The 6,000-nt window shown below is 49.8% G+C and overlaps 1 protein-coding gene across 4 annotated transcripts in view; it reads right to left on the bottom strand.

Annotated features, from left to right (window-relative positions):
• DNAL4 (dynein axonemal light chain 4) overlaps positions 1-2,020 on the bottom strand; it is a 29,368-nt gene extending 27,348 nt beyond the window's left edge. For all 4 annotated transcript variants that reach the window (XM_027107682.1, XM_027107681.1, XM_027107685.1 and 1 more), the window contains exon 1: positions 1,927-2,020. The gene's annotated coding sequence lies outside the window, so the exon portion shown is untranslated. The remainder of the gene's footprint in view (positions 1-1,926) is intronic.
• Positions 2,021-6,000: the final 3,980 nt, after the last annotated feature.

A 6,000-nucleotide genomic window follows, 5' to 3' on the forward strand; every position in this document is an offset into this window, starting at 1 on the left:
TGCTATAAACAAGAGACAGTCTCTGCTTTCAAGGAGGATACAATCCAATATGACAGACCCACACACATACACAAGGAATTAACTACGGTTCATGGCAGAGAGCAGTAAGCGCCACAAGCCGGGTGCAAAGATAGAGGAAATAGGAGAATTCTGGAGGCGGCAGAGGACAGCAAGAAAAGCTTGGTGGTAGGGGCAGCATCTGAGTCAGACCTTAAAAGGTGAGTGGGAATCCTGATGGGTGGGCGAGGTGAGCAAAGACCTTCCAGGCAGAGAGATGAACACACACAGTGATGTCAAAGCAGAAAGCTCAAAGCGTTTTCTGGGAAAGTCCAACAGTCCAATTTGGCCTGAGGACAGAACTTGGCAAGGGAGAAAAGAGAAAGTAGGCTGGGAAGAAAGACTGGGGTCAGGTTGTGGATATACAGCAGGGCCCTAAGACCCAGGCTTAAGAAGTATGGATACGGGGGTCAGGTTGTGGATATATAGCAGGGCCCTAAGACCCAGGCTTAAGAAGTATGGATATTTTTAGTGGAGAAAGAGAAGCCCTTTGGAAGTGTCTTGGGGGCTGGTGACATGGTTGTGTTTTGGGGCAATTATTCTGGTGGGCTGGGTTAACAGGAGGAGAGACTGGAGGTAGGAACACCAGTTAGGAAGCTACAGCAATGGCCCGGGTGACAGACATTAAAAACTTGAACCAGGATGGTGGCTTTAGGCATAGAGAGAATGTGAGACCCTTGCAGAGGCCCAATCAAAGACTTGACACTGCCTAAGTGGGACGGGCGTGGCAGAGTGATGGAGGATGCCCCAGGAGGATGGTGACGCCACTGAGACAGACAGGGGAAGTCAGGTAGGACAGATGGATAGATAAAGACGCGGGCTGGTCTGATTTTTGAACTGCTGAGTTTAAGCTGTTGGTGAGATACACAAATGGAGGTGTCTCATCAGGAGCAGGGAATCATGGAATAATGGATTATCAGGGCAGGAGGGAAGCCACCAAGGCCAAGCACCACATCAATATATCAATCTCTACTCCAACCCCCACTCCCAAACTCTCCCTAACCACGGAAGCCCAGGAGAAAGATCAGAGCTAGCGATGTGGATTTGTAGGGGAAACGGAGAAATAACAGCTGACCATAAGGGAGCTGGTGACACTTCTCAGACGGGGAAAATGTGCGGAAATAAGAGACAAAGGAAGGAAGTTCATATTATCCTCAGAATCCCCAAAGGAGATGTGCTGCAGGTTCCTAATTCTATATATACTCAGACTGGACTCCAGAGAGATTAGGTAACTTGCTAGGGTCCTGTAATTGGGAATCCAAATTAGGTTTGCCAAGTCCTTTTCACTACACCCGAAACTTCCCAAAAGGACCACATCGTCAGGGAAGCCTACAGTTGGGTCAAAGAATCACATCGTAGAACGTCAGCGTCAAAGAGACCTTAGAGATCATTCAACCTAACTTCCCGTTTACAAATAGGGAAACTGAGGCCAAAAAGGGAAATGACCAGCCTCGAGTCCCAGCACGTCGTCAACTGCCCAAGTCAAGCGGTCTGGGGGGAGGCGATGGCGACCACCGGCCCACCCGCGGGAGGAGGGGGTTACCCTGCGAAAGATAGGGGATCAAGGCGCGAGGAGGAGTTGGGTTAGGGAGGACGGGGGATCGTGAAGCTGGAGGGGACCTCGGGAGGGTAGGGAGGAGCGGCCTGCAGAGTCGCGACGGCGAAACTGTCTCGACAGAGCTCGCAGGTCCCCGAAGTGGTGGTGGAGGGAAATGGGGGTTGGGAGGACCTGGAACTGGGGACCAACAGGCAGGAGGCTGAGGTGGGGCCTCCGCGGTAGGCGAGGCCCCGCCCGCCCCGCAATGTCTCCCGGCCCCGCTTCGGGCCGGCCCTCCCCGCCCGGCTGCCCACCGCTCCCCCGGGCCTCACCTGCTCCCGCGGGGGCCGGAGCCAGGGCCTCAGCGAGTGCACCCCCGCCAGGGTTGTCAAGGAGGGAAACAAGAGTGTCTTAGCAACAGCAAGGAAGTCTTGCCCCCTCACCGGACGTTGACGGAAATTTTACTTCTTATTGGTCAATAAAAACGTCAATCAATGTTGAAGGGCCCACAACGTAGAGATTTGTGCGGAAAGGGGCGTGGCTTAGAGGTTGGGGAGGTGGGGCTTCACTTATAGTTGTCTTAAGTGAGCCTGAGGAGCCGGGTACCTTAAGAAGTTCTCATTTTAGAGAAACTTTGAAAAGCAGTATTGCCTGGAGAGTTCCTTTTAGTCATTCGAAATAACAAATGCAATTTGTCTGTGTCGTGACCCTAAGATGCCACTTTATTGGGATCTCAAAAGCCTAATATTAAGTAGCATTACAATGAGTATCGCACCTGATTCTCACCACAATGAGATGTGGTTACGAACACCATTCGAATAGTATTCGTAACCACATCCATCTGAACTAAGGTTCAGAGAGGTTAAGTAGCTTGTAAAAGGAAAAAAATCAAGGTTAAGTTCCTGGAGAAGGAACCCAGGGGCTCTTGCACAGCAGCACACCCTCTTAATAGTTGCCTAGTCCTAGCCCGTGGGAGACATTGTACCATCTGACCTAAAGATACCATTGTCCAGAGCCTGCCTCTTCTTTCCCTTAGGAGAAATTAATCTGAGCATATGAGTACAACTAGGGAGAAGGGAAAGGGGGGAGGGGAGAAGAACCTGCAGATTCAATTATTTGATTGGTGGATCAAAGGGTCAGTGGGGTGTTCCATATTTTAACCATCTACCCTATCATGATGGGTACTTAGGGTGGAACCCCACTTCACATTCATTGGCATTTACTGGGAACTCAGTCCTGGCCAGGTGCTGATGATTCAGAGGGGAATAAGATGAGGACCTTAGTCCCAGAGAAGGCACAGTCCAGTGTGGGGAAAGTCATGTCAACAAATAGATAGAGAGTAATTCATTCTACCTGTGCTCTGGTAGAGGTGTGGGCAAGGTGCCGGTTCTCTCCAAGGAGGGAGGAACTAACTCTCGGAACAGGTGGTGCTTGAGTTGGCTGAGTCTAAGATGACCAGCGGCTGGGAGGGTCCACACAGTTCACTGGGGAACTGCTGGTGGCTCCATGAGGCCTGGGTAGATGATGAATGTGGTGCAAGTGGGAAGGGGGATGGTGAAGACAGTGGAAGTGAAGATGCAGAGGGAAGTAGGGCTTTGAATGCCAGGTTCAGAGAAGTGAGGTGAGAGTGCGGGAGAGTAGCTGCTGGAGGGTTTTAAGTAGGGCAGAAACGGGCAGATTTGGGTTATGGAAAGATCACTCGGATGGAGAAGATGGTAGAGTGGATTTGGAATGGGTAGGTGAAGGCAGGCCCAGCAGGTTCAGCTTTGAGACTTGGAAGCTTGAGGTGCGCCAGGCCTTTGCCGATTCCCAGCTTGCCTCCCTGGCGTGTTCTGAGGGTCCACGGGACATGTGACTCAGCCTCCAGATTTCCTCAATCCTCTTTGCCAAGTTTCTCCAAGAGATGGAAGGTGGCCTTTGAGGGGGATGAAGCTCTTGCTTCCGCCTCTGATCCAAACTTCTCCCAAAAGGGGTCCATATTTGCTGTCTTCTCTTTCTCACCTCCCATTCATTCTTCAGCCCACTGCAATCTGGCTTCCACTCCCACGACACCACCAAAATTCCCTCTTCCATGGTTACCAGTGACCTCCTGAAGAGTAGAATCCAATAGACCCTTTTAGTCTTTATCTTAGTGGACCCATCCCCCTGCTGGCATAAATCTGTCGACTACACCCATCTACGTGAAATTCTCCACCCCAAAGACAGTGCCTGCAGAACTCTTTACAATGCAGATTCCAAGGCGCCAAAGTATCAGAATAGTGAAGGGCAGTAATCTGTATTTTTCACAAGCACCCCTGGTGCGCACTCACCATTGAGAATCACTGCTCTATCCTAACACCTGGGGCACCTCATTCTCCTGGGTCTCCTCAAAACTCTCTTCCTTTCTGGCTCCTTCTTCCTTTGATCTCTGTGCCCGCCTTGACCCTCCTCTTATCAATGGTCTCAAATTCCTTCCTACCCTAGGTCACCGCCTCATCAGGAAGAGTTTCCCTTGGTCATGCTGCGTAGAGTATTTACTGGAATTGAGGGTTGGGTGTGTATTTTGGAAAACCTCTCTGGTGATTCCAAACACTCTTCCAGGGAGTTATGCCACCCCACACACATCTTGTTGAGAATTGCCACCTTAAGGACTGTCCTTTGGGGATCTCATCCACTCCCACGGTTCCATTGTCAATGTCCTTGTAGATTCTGATGGCTCCTGTGTTTCTCTCTCCAGATTAGGCCTCTCACTGGAGCTACAGGCCTAAATATCCAAATGCCCCCTGGCCATCTCCACCAGAATGTCCCACAAACCCTTCAAACTCAGTGTCCCAAAGTGAATCCATCTTCCTCCAACTTGCTCTCTTGCATCCCTGTCTCAGTAAATGGCACCACCACCACCTGCAGTTGCCTACGTCAGAAATCAGGGAATCTTGTCCTTCCCGCTTCCCCTTGCCGTCACCCACCTCAAATCAGTCACAAGCCTGCTGGTTCTAACTCCTATGTCCTGATTACAGCCCCTTCTGGCCATCTTCATGGCACTCTTCATGTGCACAGCTCCATGATCCCACCTGTATTATTGCCAATAACTTCCTAATAGGACTACCTGACCGCAGTCTTGCCCTTCTCTAATTCACCCTCTATACCACAGTCAATGCGATACTTCTAAAACCCAAATTTCACCACTGCATTCCTCTCCTTAACAACTGCTTCCCTCCCTCCACAGTTCCCCAGCGCCCACCAAGTGACATCCAGATGCCACGACCTGGCCTTCAAGCCTGTGGCATGGCCCGTGGGCACCTCCATCTCCTTGCCTCTCCTTCCCCTGTGTTTATGTTCCAGCCACTCCAGCTCTCATGGCTCTCCACACACTCTACACTGTTCCTCACCTCCCTGCATTTGCTCACACATCCTCTCTGCCCACATTCTTCCTCTGCCCGTCCCTCCTTTTTTGGCTAAAGGAGCCCATACTCTTTTGGTCTTAGCTTGCACACGTTGGGATTCCACCACTTACAACCAGAAAAGTCCTTTGTACTCCCGTCTCATCTGGTGCATGTTCCCGCCACGGCTCTTCTCCACTGTTTTGTACTTGAGTTTAATTCTCCGTCTTCCCCCGTGAGCTCCTTGAGAGCAAGGACTTGGTCTTATTCACGTCTGCATCTCTGTGTTTCACACAGGATCCAGCAGAGAGTAGGGGCTTTGTAAATGTTTCATGAATAACTATATGAATAAATGAATGGGGGGGATAGGATCCTACCCTACTTCTTCAGACTCAGCTCTTGTCGGTCCCCAGGATTCAGCCTACATTCTAGCTACACCTCTTCATGCACTGCTCCTGCAGTTTAGAGTGGTTAATGGTGGACACCCTGGAATCAGTTAGCAACTGCATCAGCTGCAAGTAACAGATATTGGGAGGATAGTGACCTAAAATGACGTAAATTTATTATCTTACAGTTCTGGAGTCAGAAGTCTGAAATGGGTCTCAGCAGGCTAAAATCAAGGTATCCCCAGGCCTGCGTCCCTTCCTGAGGCTCTAAGGAAGGCTATTTCTTTCCCTTTTTCAGTTTCTAAACACTTCCTGCCTTCCTCTGACACTGACTCTTCAGCCTCTTTCATATCTAAGGACCCTTGTGATTACCTTGGGCCCAATCAGATAATCCTAGTTAATCTCTTTATCTCATGGTCATCTGATTAACAACATTAATTCCATCTGCAACCTTATTTCCCTTTACCATGTGACAACATATTCATAAGTCCTGGGGATCAGGAAGTAGACATCTTTGGTGGGGGGAGGAGGGCATTATTTTACTTACTATAGTCAGTATGGGTAAAATTTTCACATGTAATTGAAAAGAATGTCTATTCTGTAGTTGCTCTGTTAGGTCAACTTTGTTTATCATTTTGTTCAGATGTTCTGTACTCATGCT

Source organism: Aethalodelphis obliquidens, unplaced genomic scaffold (assembly GCF_003676395.1).
Source record: "Aethalodelphis obliquidens isolate GAN/ISIS:26980383/991018 unplaced genomic scaffold, ASM367639v1 scaffold8, whole genome shotgun sequence".
Taxonomy (NCBI): Eukaryota; Metazoa; Chordata; class Mammalia; order Artiodactyla; family Delphinidae; genus Aethalodelphis; species Aethalodelphis obliquidens.